Genomic DNA, 15,179 nt, shown 5'->3' with positions numbered 1-15,179 from the left:
TCCCTCTTGAGCCTCCCTCCCATCCTCCCTATCCCACCCCTCTAGGTCATCCCAAAGCACCGAGCTGATCTCCCTGTGCTATGCTGCTGCTTCCCACCAGCCAATGGAAATGATATTTTAAGGAATTTATGTTCAGAGAATCATGTAATTCGTTCCTTGCGAAGATACAAGGAATGTTAGAATTTAAAAGTAATGAAACTTTCTTAGGAGAAAAAGACATGCAGGGGTCCTATTAGAAATTATTTTTATGGAAAATTTAGAAGCTGAATAGGGATACAGCTAGTGACTAAGGACTGAAATTAGTTTGGAGCTCTGTTAATTAGAGACATTTAAGGGGCTGCTTAGGAAACACTTCATTTGCTCTGAGATTCCAAGGTTGGTGTGGCCACAGAAATTAGAAAATAGTATGATCTTCAATGAGCTGTATCCTGGCTAGGGTTTGTCTATGCACTGTCTAGACCTCTGTTAACTATACACATGAATACTCTAGTAATTTGGGCCAAGCAAAACCCACTAAAGCAGCAATTGAATGAGTTTGTAAACTAATGAATTAACAAAGAAATGATTACATGGCATAGTAATGTGGGCCAATGCCCTCAGAATAACAAGTCACTAAAATGTTTTGGGGTTTAATTTCTTAACACGAATTTTTTAAAAATCTTTTTTGAAATCATTGAATAAAAGTCTTAACTAGTTTCCCTTGAGATACTGCCATTAAAGCACTTAGCCCAGAAAACCTGTAGCCTATTTACATGGTTGGACTTCCTTTCTCTAAGAAGTCAGTGGGGAAGATTGCAGCTTGGCAAAAATAAACCTCAAGTATCTGAAAATTTCTTAGACTATTCTTTTCTCACGTGGCATGATACTCAGATGCCTACAACTCTGCTTCCCATTGCCATTTCAGTACCCTATTTAAATTTATAACACTTCCCCTCACTGTCCCCTTTCCTTGCTTTATTTGCTTTCATAACAGCATTATGTAGTTATATTGTACTTTGATTTATTGTGTACTTCCCACTGGAATTCAAGCTCCATGAGAGTGATTTTTTTTTTAATCCCATTGCTGTAATTCAAATACCTAGGATAGGGCCTTGTGCATTATAGGCAATATCATGAATAAATTGTGATGGGCCATTAACGTGGTTTGTGTGATTTGATCTCTGATTGTCTTTCCAACTTACGCTGCCTCTTCCATCACATCCAGATAATGCTTTGAAACAATGAACTGAGCCATTGGCTGGAGCCAAGGAGATGTGGCTGGAGCAGAGTAAGCAGAGAGTAAAGTACAGTAGTTAAGAGAGATAATAGGCCCAGCTAGTACAGGGCCTTACAGGCAATTTTAAGTCCTTTAGCTTTTATTTATGGCAAGTCATTAGAGGGTTTTTTTGTTTTTTGTTATTTTAATTTTATTTATATTTGGCTGCGTTGGATCTTCACTGCTGCGTGTGGGCTTTCTCTAGTTGTGGCGAGCGGGGGCTAGTCTTCTTTGCGGTGCACGGGCTTCTAATTGCAGTGGCTTCTCTTATTGTGGAGCACGGGCTCTAGCTGCATGGGCTTCAGTAGTTGTTGCTCACGGGCTCTAGAGCGCAGGCTCAGTAGTTGTGCACAGGCTTAGTTGCTCCGCGGCATGCGGGATCCTCCTGGACCAGGAATCAAACCCGTGTCCCCTGCATTGGCAGACAAAGTCCTATCCACTGTGCCACCAGAGAAGTCCCCATTAGAGGGTTTTGAACAGGGGAGTTAAATGATAGAATTTAACAATACTACTCTGGGCTGTGCTGAGGAAAGACTAAATGGGACCAAGGGCAGGAACAAATAGTTAAGGAGCTATTGTAATAATTAGGCAAAATGTAGTAACTTAGGCCGGGGTGGTAGCAGTAGAAATGGTTATCAGATTCTGGATATATTTTTAAGATAGTCCCCAAGGAATTTTCTGGTGGACTATGTTGTGTGAGAAATCAGGGATGACTAAAGATTTTACCTGAGCAGCTAGAAGTGAATTGCCATTAGCTGAAATGGGAAAGACCAGGATGAACAAACAGGTTTGAGGATAGTGGAGGTGAGTGGGTCAGGAGCTTAGTTTGAGATTCCTATTAGACATCCAAGTGAAGATGTGAAGTTAAAGAAGCTAGACATATCATTTGGTTTCAGGAGGCACTTTACTGGAAATGTAAATTTGAGAGTTCTAAGTGTATCAATGGTAAGATCACGAATGCGTTAAGTATAGAGAAGAGTTGTAATGACATCCCTGGGCACTTCTGCTTTTAAGAGGATGAGGAGCTGAAGAGGAACCAGCAAAAGAGCAGAAGCCAGAGAAATAAGGAAATAGAAGAGAGTGGTGTTTTGGTTTTTTTTTCTTAAAGAGAATGCTCTTTATATTATTTATGGCTGTGTTGGGTCTTCGTTTCTGCGCCAGGGCCCTCTCTAGTTGCGGCAAGCGGGGGCCACTCTTCATCGCGGTGCGCGGGCCTCTCACTATCGCGGCCTCTCTTGTTGCGGAGCACAGGCTCCAGACGCGCAGGCTCGGTAATTGTGGCTCACGGGCCCAGCTGCTCCACGGCATGTGGGATCCTCCCAGACCAGGGCTCGAACCCGTGTCCCCTGCATTGGCAGGCAGACTCTCAACCACTGCGCCACCAGGGAAGCCCGAGAGTGGTGTTTTTGAAGGTAAGGGAAGGAAGTGTTTCAAGGAGGAAGCAGTATAATGTGAAGTGATGCTGATGGGTTAATGAAAATGAAGAGTAAGAACCACTGAATTTAGCAACATAGGTCATTAGTGACCTTCAGAAGAACAGTTTCATAAACAACAAGGTCCTACTGCATAGCACAGGGAACTATATTCAATGTCTTGTGATAAACTATAATGGAAAAGAATATGCAAAGGTATATGTACGTATAACTGAATCACTTTGCTGAACAGCAAAAATTAACACAATGTTGTAAATCAACTGTACTTACAATTTTTTAAAATTTTTATTATTTATTTTTGGCTGCATTGGGTCTTCATTGCTGTGCGTGGACTTTCTCTAGTTGTAGCGAGCAGGGGCTACTCTTGATTGCGGTGCGCGGGCTACTCATTGCAGTGGCTTCTCTTGTTGTGGAGCATGGGCTCTAGGCGCGCAGGCTTCAGTAGTTGTGGCACACAGGCTCATTAGTTGTGGCCCATGGGTTTAGTTGCTTCGCGGCATGTGGGATCTTCCTGGACCAGGGATTGAACCTGTGTCCCCTTCATTGGCAAGCGGATTCTTAACCACTGCACCACCAGGGAAGTCCCTAAATCAACTATACTTGAATAACATAATTTTTTTTAAAAAAAGCAGTTTCAGGAGAGTGATGGGGGTAAGATGATTGAAGAGAGTTGGAGATATGTATCACTTCCAGTTAAGGTAGTTAAATTGGACCAATCCTCCCACTGAGAACTAGAAAAACTGTGATGTGTGTGTGTGTGTGTATAGAAGTATAGATTGGAAAATCTGAAGCCTTCAGAGAACCATTAAGGTTCTACTATAGAATTATAGGGCCAAAATCAGAGAAAGGAGGAAACCCAAAGAGGTGCCTGGTGTTTGGGGTTATTTTTCCCCTAGATCCTGTTATGGAAGAGGCTGCCAAGATGCTGAAAACAGATCTTTGTACAGAATCAAGGTGCCAGGCAGACAAAATTTTGAGTTCAACGGCCATTAAAAAGGGGAGCCCTTTTAAGCCTCCCACACCCCAGGCTTTGGGTTGGAACCCCAAAGTGCTATACTCTAGGAATAAGATGAACCAGAAATAGACCAGTCTTCAAAGGGACTGAATGAACCTATTGGATTGTTATCTGGGATTTGCAGGAGCAAAGTTAAATTTTGTATGAAGATGACATCACCAGTGTTTCAAGTTTATATGCAATTTTTCGTATATGATCAAACATAACTAAGAATAAAAGGAGATAAGACCTTGTCAAAAGACAACAGATACAAAGATGACAGAGCCAAAGGGAATCCTGATAATGGTGTTAATCAATCCTGGACTTTTTAAAAATAACTGCTTAATATATACAAGGAATAGAATTTAAACAGAGAATGGAAAACTAGTTTTAAAAAAGAGCCAAATGGAAATTCTAGAACTGAGAAACACTTTTTGAAATTAAGAATTCAGTGGCCAAATTTAACAATAGATCAGAGATGGTCAGTGAATAATGGCTGAGGATCTTGCACAACTGAAGAAACACAATAAGGCCATAGTCTTGAACCTCAAGTGGGATAAATAAAACCACTTGAGCATGGGAAAACTTTTGAAAAACCAAATACAAATTCCAAATGTATGGGAATTTTCTAGTTACCTATTTATTATTGATTTGTAGTTTATTTATTTATTTACGGCCGTACTGCATGGCCTGTGGGATCTTTAGTTCCCTGACCAGGGATCAGACCCATGCCCCCTGCAGTGGAAATGCAGAGTCTTAACCGCTGGACCACTGGGGAAGTCCCCTGATTTGTAGTTTAATTCCACTGTCATTAAAAAGCATATTCTGTATAATTTCAATTGTTGAGAATTTTGTTGAGAATTGCTATTATGTTAGGCCTTGCATATGATTAGTTTGGTAACTATTATATATGGCCTTGAACGAAGTATTGATTCTGTAGGTATTTGCAGTTTATGTCAATTAGGTCCTTTTTATTGGTTGTATTGCTTAAATCTTTTATATCCTTATTGCTTCTTTATTGACTATCAGTTACAAGAGGCATGTTATAATTTCCCACTAAGTTCATGGATTTGTCTTTCTCCTTTCAGTTTTATTTTATGTATTTTTGAGGCTGTTGTAGTGCATATAAATTTAAAATTGCTTCATCTTCTTTGTGAATTGACCCTTTCAGAATTTTCACATCTCCATTTCTAATAATATTTTTGTCTTAAAATCTACTTTACCTGATATTGGTATAGCTACTCCAGCTTTTTTTGGGGTAGTGTTGGCATAATTTCTTTTCCACACTTTTACTTTCAAGCTTTCCATGATCCTTATATTAAAGATGTGTTTTATAAGCAAGATATTTTTTTAAAACCAATATGATAGCCTTTGTCTTTTATTTGGAGTAATCTGTCTAAGTTTAATTGTTGACATATTTAGATTTAAATCTTACTATTTTACTAATTGCCTTCTATTTTTCTTGCCTATTCTTATGTTTCTTTTTCTTTCTTTTCTTGACTTCTTTTGAACTGAATGAATAATTATTAATATTTTATTATCCCCCTCTATTAACTTGGTACATTCTTTTACTGTTTCTTAAGAGGTTTTCCTAGAACTTACAGCATGCATCCATGCATGATGTAAGACCCTTAGAAAATTTTACTCCATTTATATGCTAATTTTTTCATATAGTTTGTCTATATATGTTTTAAGCCTCACAACACATTGTTATGGATTCATACTTTCAGTATTCATTTACATTTTCCATTGCTTTTTATACCTTCCTGCACCTTCAAGTTTTTATCCGGGATCATTTTCCTTCTGCCTAAACATTCTTTAGTACTTCCTTTAATGTGGGTCTTCTGGTGATGAGTTCTCTGTTTTTATTTATCCTAAAATTCCTTTATTTCATCTTAATTTTTGAAGGATTTATTCGCTCAGTGTAGAAGTCTAGGTTGGTGGGTATTTTCTTTCTGTACTGTGAAGACATTGTTTTATTGTCTTCGGTAGTCATTGTTTCTGTTGAGAAGTCAAATGATGGCCTTATTTTTGCTCCTTTGAAGGTAATTCAAAACTTTCCCCCCTAGGGGAGGAGGAAACAAGGAGCAGAGGAAACAATTCCAGGCCCCAATTATTTCATCAGTGAATTCTATCAGTTTTACACAAACCCTTCCAGAGAGCAGAAGAAGAGGGAACACTTCTTAGCCCATTTAATGAGACCTATATAACCCTGATAGCAATATGACACAAGGATATTAGAAGAAAGGGAAAATTACAGTGCAATTCACTCACAAACATAAATGTAAAACCTTGAACTATTGAAAGATCAAATCCAACAATGTTGAGCACTTTCCCCTTGAGATTAGGAACAAAACAGGATAATCATTCTCTCTGCCTTTATTCAATATTTTGTCGAATAGACAACTCTAGTGCAATAAGGCAAGAAGAAAAAATAAATGGTAGGAAAATTGGACAGTAAAAAAAAAGAAAACTACACAGAAAACTATAAAAGATTATTGAGAGAAATTTTAGAAGAATTAAGTGAAAGAATGTACCAGATCCAATCATTAAAAGACTATTATAAAAATGTCAATTTCCATCCAGTTGATCTATAGATTCAGTACAATTCCAGTATAGATTCCACAAGTGTGTGTGGGAATGGAGAGGTGGGGTGTAGAAGAATTGACAAGTGTCTCTAAAATGTATATGGAAATAGAAAAGGTAAAGAACTAAATCCTTGAAGAAGAACAAAGTGAAGACTTATTTTATAAACTAAAGTAACTAAGACTGTGATAATAGTGCAAGTATAGTCAAACAAACAGACCAATGAAATAGAGTCCAGAAATAGATGCTCACCACAACAGCTAAAATTAAAGAGTGACAATGCCAATTGTTGGTAAGGTTATGGAGCAAAGAGAAATTTCATATATTGCTGGTGAGAAAGTAAATTTGTAAAACCACCTTAGAAAACTGGCAATATCTGCTGAAGTACATTTTTCTGCATATCCTATATCCAAGGATTTTATCACTAGGTATAAATCCAATAGAAAAGTATGCACTCTTCACCAAGAGATGTACATAATGTCTCTAGCAGTGTTATTTATAGATGGCTCAATCTGTAAAAACCCAAATTCACTCAACAGTGGAATAAACAAATTGTGGCATATTCATACCATGGAATGCTGTTCAGCAATTAAAATAAATGAACCACAGCTACATCATCGACATGATACCTCCTACAACTACAACACTGAGCAAAAGAAGCCAGGTAAAAATACATATCATATTGAGTTGGCCAAAAAAGTTTGTTCAGGTTTTTCTATAACATCTTACAGAAAAACCGAACGAACTTTTTGGCCAACCCAATATCCCATTGACAGAAATTTCAAAAACTAATCTATGGTTTTAGAAATTATGGAGTTAGAAATCAAGATAGTACTGCCTTCAGGGAGAATGGAGAGGTTAAAGATTGAAAGGGGGCTTGAAGGAAACTTCTAAGTTGCTGGTAAAGTTCTTTCTTCACCTGGGTAATGGTTATATTTGTGGGAATCCACTGAACTGTATACTTATGACTTGTGCACTTTTCTGTACCTTTGTTATACTTAAGACCATCTCAACGATGCTTATAGATTATTACTACTTTTATTATTATTATTTTTTTTGGCTGTGTTGGGCTTCAGTAGTTTCAGCACATGGGCTTAGTAGTTGCAGCACGTGGACTCAGTAGTTGCGGCATGTGGGCCCTAGAGTGCATGGGCTTCAGTAGTTGTGGCTCGCGGGCTCTAGAGCGCATGCTCAGTAGTTGTGGCGCATGGGCTTAGTTGCTCCGAGGCATGGGGGATCTTCCCGGACCAGGGATCAAACCCATGTCCCCTGCATTGGCAGACAGATTCTTAACCACTGTGCCACTAGGGAAGCCCATTACTACTTCTAAATCAACCCAAACAAGTTAGTCTCTCAACATATCAATGTTAACAATCTCAGTTTGTCTTTTGAGTTATTCAATTTAGGAAACATTTATTGAAAGCCTGTTTCTTTATTTATCTCTTTATCTCTTTATTTATTTATGGCCATGCCATGCAGCATACAGGATCCTAGTTCCCCGACCAGGGATCAAACCTGTGCCTCCTGCATTGGGAGCGTGGAGTCCCAACCACTGGAAAGTCAGGGAAGTCCCTGAAAGCTTATTTATTAAGTAAAGGGAAGACATTTGGGGCATTAGAGATTGAGTGGTAGTCCTTGCCTTCCATTACTAAGAGAAGAACTTTAAGCTGATTTCTTTTACTCTCTTAGGACTGATGATAGTCTTTCACTCTACATTTATTGAGCATCTGTTCAACACCTGGTGCTGGAAATGGAGTGCATTCACATAGACCTCACTGCTTCCTAGAGAATAGTCAAGATTCAAACGTTTACAATGCACTGTGGTTTAGCTTCTACAGATTTTTCACAATCTTCCCACAAGAATACTTAGCAAAACTACTAAGACTCTAATGGTTACATCATGGAATCAGTTTCCTTTGTGGTGATAACAGTGTTCATTTAATGAACAAAAGTACTTACAATGAGAAATATTATTGTATGCTGAGCAATTTTTGGAAAAGTCTAAGATTTTTTTCCTTTTGGAAGAAATTAACTGGGAGATAGGTGGTACAAGAAAAAAAAAAGGTGTACAGGTGGTCCCTGACTTACGAGGTTCAATTTAATGATTTTTTGACTTTACAGTGGTGGGAAAGCAGTATGTAGTATTCAGTAGGAACTGTACTTTGAATTTTTACTTCCAAACTGTACTTTAAATTTTGATAATTTCCCAGGCTAATAATATGTGGTAGGATACTCTCGTGATGCTGGGCAGTGGCCCAAGCCACAGCTCACTGTCAGACTTGAGATCATGAGGGTAAACAGCAGATATACTTACAACCATTCTATACCCATACAACCATTCTGTTTTTCAATTTCAGTACACTATTCAATAAATTATATGAGATATTCAATACTTTATTATAAAATAAACTTTGTGTTAGAGGAGTTGGTCCAACTGTAGGCTAATGTAAGTGTTCTGAGCACGTGTAAGGTAGGTGAGGCTAAGCTATGATGTTTCATAGGTTAGCTGTATTAAATGCATTTTTGGCTTATGATATTTTCAACTTACAATGGGTTTATCAGGATGTAACCTTGTTGTAAGCCAAGGAAGATCTGTATATATCTTCAGAATGTGGAAAACTTAGGAATCCTAAGGATATGAGCTAAACCTGGAAATGGCATTTTATGTTTCCAGCCAAGGTATGCAAGGTCAAATGGCTCCAACTGCCAGTGCAAAGACAATATATATATATATATATATATATATATATATATATATATATATATATATATATATATATATATTTTTTTTTTTTTTTTTAACAAATCAAATATTCATTGGCTCTGAGGGAGTCAGGAAAACGTATGTTAGCAACGCACAGTGTTTCAGGGACAATTAATAGAACATATTTGGTTGGTTTTGGCTTGGAAATGTTTGAGGTTATAGTGTAGGTGGTCCAGAATGTCCAAACAGCCTATGGAGTTTATACTACATGATTTTTCAAAGTAGCCTAAGTTTTAAAAACTAATAAGGTCTGGTTAAATAAGTTTAGGAGATTACAGCTCTGTATCCCTTCCTTAGAGATTTATAATGTATATCAGCATATTAAAGACCTTGAGAAATTCTGTAGCAACTCAGATTAATTTTGTGTTCTAAATTGATTTGACTGTGGAATTATTTTCTCATTTAAATGTAAAGCTATTAGAAGTTTTTAAGTTAGGTTTTAGATTAGGCTGTAAAATGTAAATTTTTATGTTCTTCAATAAAAAACTTTTTCTTCTAATTACCCCCTTTTTCTGTTACTGTAGTTTTTATTTATCAAGAAGAGGTAAAAGAATGTACTAGAGTAGGAATATAGTGTGTCAAGTGAAAGATCTTAACAACCTACATTCTATAGCCAGTGCTGCTTAAATTTATTCTCCAAAATACCTCCTATCTGTAGAATAGAAAAAAATATGCCCCCAAATGGAACATAGGATGAGCCCAGAGCAAAAAGTTTCCTTTTTAACATTTATCAATTAAAATTAAAAGTTATCAATTTTGGGACAAAATGTGTGTGATAGGTTCACCCAACAGCAATTTACTCCCTGGTAATTTCTTCCTATCTTACCAACAAATGTTATAAATGAAGAGACAGAGTTTTAAAAGAAAAAAAGCTAAAAATATATTGGCTTGGCCAAAAAGTTCATTCGGGTTTTTCCGTAAGATGTTACGGAAAAACCCAAATGAACTTTTTGTAATATTACTGGCCAACGCAATATTACAGTGTGTGGTTTTCATGCAACTGTTAAGTAAGTGTATCCTTCTGGTGAGAAGACAAGTGTTAAATATTGAAAGAATTTTTGACCTGCTGGTTTCTTTTACTCTAATCTGGGAAATTCTGAAAGAACTTTCTGAAAGAAGAAAGATGACTGATGATGATATTCCTTTAATATAAATTCACATGCTGTAATTTTTATCATTTTCTTGTAGTTTCTCAGCAGTGTGATTTCCTTCACATATTAAATGAACTAACAGTTTTAAATGACCCTAGAGGAAAGTTAACTCTTCATTCCAAATGCAGACTTTATTTTTACAGGCGTAATCTTTTCATATGCACTAAAACGTTCACAGTTTTTCCTTGCATTTGTTGCTTTAGATTATTACACCATGAAAAACTGTCCACTAAACAAACCAACACTCTGAGATACTCTTTATCACTCACTTTATCCAGGTTTTTAAAATTTAATATGATATTTTTATTTTATGTTAATACACTGTGAAATATAACTACGGAAGTGTGAATACGGTGAGCATCCATGTCACCACCACATGAATTAAGATACAGAACATCGACCATGATTTAGCAACATTTTGTATGTCCATCCTTTCTTTATTGGGTACTCCACCCAAGGAGTGTCATTATTCTGACTTGTGATAATCATTGCTTTTCTTTATAATTTTAAAACCTGTGGGCTTCCCTGGTGGTGCAGTGGTTAAGAATCTGCCTGCCAGTGCAGGGGACACGGGTTCAAGCCCTGGTCCAGGAAGATCCCTCATGCTGTGGAGCAACTAAGCCCGTGCGCCACAATTACTGAGCCTGTGCTCTAGAGCCCACAAGCCACAACTACTGAAGCCCTCATGCCTGGAGCCCGTGCTCCGCAACAAGAGAAGCCACCGCAATGAGAAGCCCACGCACCACAACGAAGAGTAGCCCCCGCTCGCCGCAACTAGAGAAAAAGCACGCACACAGCAACGAAGACCCAACACAGCCAAAATAAATAAATTAAATAAAATAATAAAATAAATAAATTTATTTTAAAAATAAATAAAATTTATAAAACCTATGCATGGCATCCCTAAAAATGTATCTTTAAAATATCAGGGCTTCCTTGGTGGCGCAGTGGTTAAGAAGACGCCTGCCAATGCAGAGGACGTGGGTTCGAGCCCTGGTCCGGGAAGATCCCACATGCTGCAGAGCAACTAAGCCCGTGCACCACAACTACTGAGCCTGAGCTCTAGACTCCACAAGCCACAACTACTGAGCCCATGTGCCACAACTACTGAAGCCTGTGCGCCTAGAGCCCGTGCTCCGCAACAAGAGAAACCATGACAATGAGAAGCCCGCACACCACAATGAAGAGTAGCCCCTGCTCACCGCAACTAGAGAAACCCCGTGCACAGCAACAGACCCAACACAGCCAAAAATAAATAAATAAATAAATAATTTTTTAAAAAGATAAAATATCACTTAATTTTGCCTGACTTTGTATTTTATATAAGTGAAACCATACTGTACTTGTTTGTGACTTGCTTCTTTCATTTAATTATGTTCCTAAGAATCATCTGTTGTAGTTAATCCTTTCCATTGCTGTATAGTGTTCCATTACATAAAAATAATTTATTCTTTTTATTTATGGTGATGATCCTTTGAGTTCTTTCCAGTTTGTGGCTGTTACAAAAAATATTGTTTATAAATATTCTTGTACATCTCTTGCTGCATAGATGCAAGAGTTTCTCTAGGGTAAGTAACCTAGGAGTGACATTGTTAGGTTATTAGATATGTTCCCCTTTACTAGATAGCACCAAACTGATTTCCAATGTGATTGTATCCATTTACATTTCAACCATCAATGCATGGATGTTCCTGTTACTCTGCTTTTTACTTTTTTATTAGTATCTTGTAAAGCATTCAAGCATATTTTCACATGCTTTTGCTTGGCAATTTGAACTTCTGTGAAGTGCCTATTTCTTGCCCCTTTTTCTATTGGGTTGTATGTTTGTTTGTTTGTCTTTTGTAGTAGGAGTTCCATATATATTCCAGACACTAGCCCTTTGTTGGCTATGTTCATCACAAATATTTTCTCCCAGAAGTTCTTAATTTTAACACAGTCAAAGCTATAAATCATTTACATCTTAAGAAATCCTTTCCTGCCCTGAATTTGTGTACATACTTGCCTATACTTCATTCTCAGAGCTTTATATATTTGCATTTCACATTTAAGTGTTTAAATCCTTAAGTTTGAATTTTAAGTATGGTATAAGGAATCCAGTTTCTTTCCTTTTTTTCTTTTTTTAAACAAATGGATTATCAGTTACCCCAGCACCATTTATTGAAAGACCTTTTCAGTTGGGTCTGTTTGTGGGCTCTATTCAGTTCCCTGAGTCTATTTGTCTATGTCTGTAACCAGTACTACACCGATTTAATTACTTCATCTTTTTAATAAATGATATCTGGTAGGGAAACATCTGCATCTTCTTTTACAGTAGGTACTTGGCTATTTTTGGCTTTTGAACTGCCATATAATTTTAAGCTCAGCTTGTTAAATGCCACAAGATAATCTGTTGGGACTTTGATTCAGATTGCATTGTCTAGGTAGATCTATGCTGTCCATGTGGTTGTTGAGCACTTGAGGTAGTGACTAGTCTGAACTGAGATGTGCTGTAAGCGTGAGTTACACACCAGATTCCAAAGACTTTATATGACAAAAAGAATAAAATATTTCATTAATAATTTTCATATTGATTACATTTTAAAATAATATTTTGGATATATTGGATTAAGTAAAATACATTATTAAAATTAATTTTACCTGTCTCTTTTTGTTAATGTGGCTAATCAACAAAATTAAATTTGATTACAATTGCGGTTCACATTATGTTTCTATTGGACAGCACTGCTACAGATTAATTTGAGAAGCATCGACACCTTTACAATATTGAGTATTCCAAACTATGAAATTGGCTTATCTCCATTTATTCAAATTCCCTTTAATGCCTTTCCCAAAAAGGTCTTATTCATCTTTCATAAGACTTATTCCTAGCTACCTGACTCATACATGGATAAATAGATTACTCTTTCATTGTGAAGAGCACACAGAATATGGTCTGTTTTGTATACAAAACAGACCATATTCAACTTAATGAACTATCACAGTGCTAACACCTATGCAATCACCCAGGTGGACTACAACATTGCCAGGACCCAAGAAGCCCCTCTCATATCCCCTTCCAATGATTTCTCCCTCCCTCTCCCACCCTCAAAAGTAACCACTGTTCAAGTAATCAAAGAAGTCATTAGACTGAGTGGCCCTAATTCTTGTCAGCCTAAGAAAGCAAACTGAAACCTCAGGCAGAGTCCCATAAATGCATTGAGGGAAGAAATTGAAATCTAAGAATAACCAATCACAAACAGCCAACTAGGCTTTCCCAAATAAGGCAACTGCTTAAGCTATAGCCAATCAAATAATTTCCTTGCTTTGTTTCCTATCTGCTCTATAAAAAAAGCCTTTCCCCTAACTCCTGACAGGAGTGCACCGAACCATTTTCAGTTTGGTGTTGCCTTTATTGGAATCAATGTTTGCTCAAATACACTCTTCAAAATTTTGATGTTCCTCAGTTTATCTTTTAACACCACGATTTTGACTTTCTGGTAATTGCTTTCTTGATTTCCTTCATCGTTTTAAAAGTGACGAATGCATCCTAAACATTATTATTTTTTCTCCTGTTTTTTAATCTTCACATAAATGAAATCATAATGTATGTATTTTTTTGTGTTTGACTTCTTTTGCCCAACATTATGTTCCTGTGACTCATTCATATTCTTGTATGTCCCTGTAGATAACTGTCACCAGTATGTGGATATTGAGATTCTTTTCAATTTGGGGGTTTTACAAATAATTCTGCTATAGAACTTTCTTGTCTTTTGGTAAACATGTGCACAGATATATACTTAGGAATGAAATTGCTAGGTTGTAAGTTATACACAAATACATGTGCACACACACACACACACACACACAGAGCACACACTTTAGTAGGTAACACCTAAGAGTTCTTTGAAGTCATTGTATCACGAGCAGTATATAAAAGTTCCCATTGCTCCATATACCTGCTAACATTTGGTATTGTCAGTCTTCTAACTTTAGCCATTGTGGTTGGTGCGTAGTGGTATCTCATTGTGGTTTTAATTTACATTTTCTAGATGGCTGTCGCGGTTGAGTATGTTTTCCTATTTATTTTAAACCTTTTGGATATCCTCTTCAGGGACTTTCTCTTCTTGATTTTACAAGTTCTGTATATACTCTGGAAGTGAATCCTTTGTTGAGTATACAGTCGGCGCTCCATATTCACAGGTTCTGTATCCATGGATTCAACCAAACACTGATAGAATATATTTGGGGAAAAAATTTCCAGAAAGATCCAAAAAGCAAAACTTGAATTTGCCACATGCTGACAACTACTTACATAGCATTTACATTGTATTTAAAACTATTTACATTGTATTTACAACTATTTACATTGTATTAGGTATTATAAGTAATCTAGAGATGATTTAAAGTATACCAGAGGATATGTGTAGGTTATATACAAATACTACACGATTTTGTATAAAGAACTTGCATTTCTGTGGATTTTGGTATTTGAAAGGAGTCCTGGAACCAGTCCCCTGGGGATACCAAGGAACAACTGTATGCATTGCAAACATCTCCCACCTTGTAGCTGGGATTTTCACTTTTTAAATGGTATTAAGAATTTCTTGATTATAATGTTCAGTTTATCAATTTTTGTGGTTAATACTTTATGTGTCCTATTTAAAATGTATCTCCCTATTTCAAGATCAAGAAGATAGTCTCCTATTTTAACTTTCTAAAACTTTATTATCTTACTTTTCACATATAATTGTATCATTTTCCTGGAATTGGTTCTTGTGTATGGTGTGAGTTGGGGGTTAAGTCTCATTTCTTTTTTCCTTGTGAATGTCAAATTGCCCAAATTCAATTATTGAAAAATCTGTGCCTTCCACACTGCTCTGCAGTACCACCTTTCTCCTATATCACATATCCATATATGCATGTTTCTCTTTCTAGGCTCTCTATTCTATTTCATTGGTCTATGATTTTTTTTAACATCTTTATTGGAGTATAATTGCTTTACAATGGTGTGTTAGTT

The sequence above is a fragment of the Balaenoptera physalus genome (genome assembly GCF_965194825.1).
Source record: "Balaenoptera physalus genome assembly, chromosome: 2".
In the NCBI taxonomy this organism is placed as follows: Eukaryota; Metazoa; Chordata; class Mammalia; order Artiodactyla; family Balaenopteridae; genus Balaenoptera; species Balaenoptera physalus.
This window is presented reverse-complemented; position numbering follows the sequence as displayed.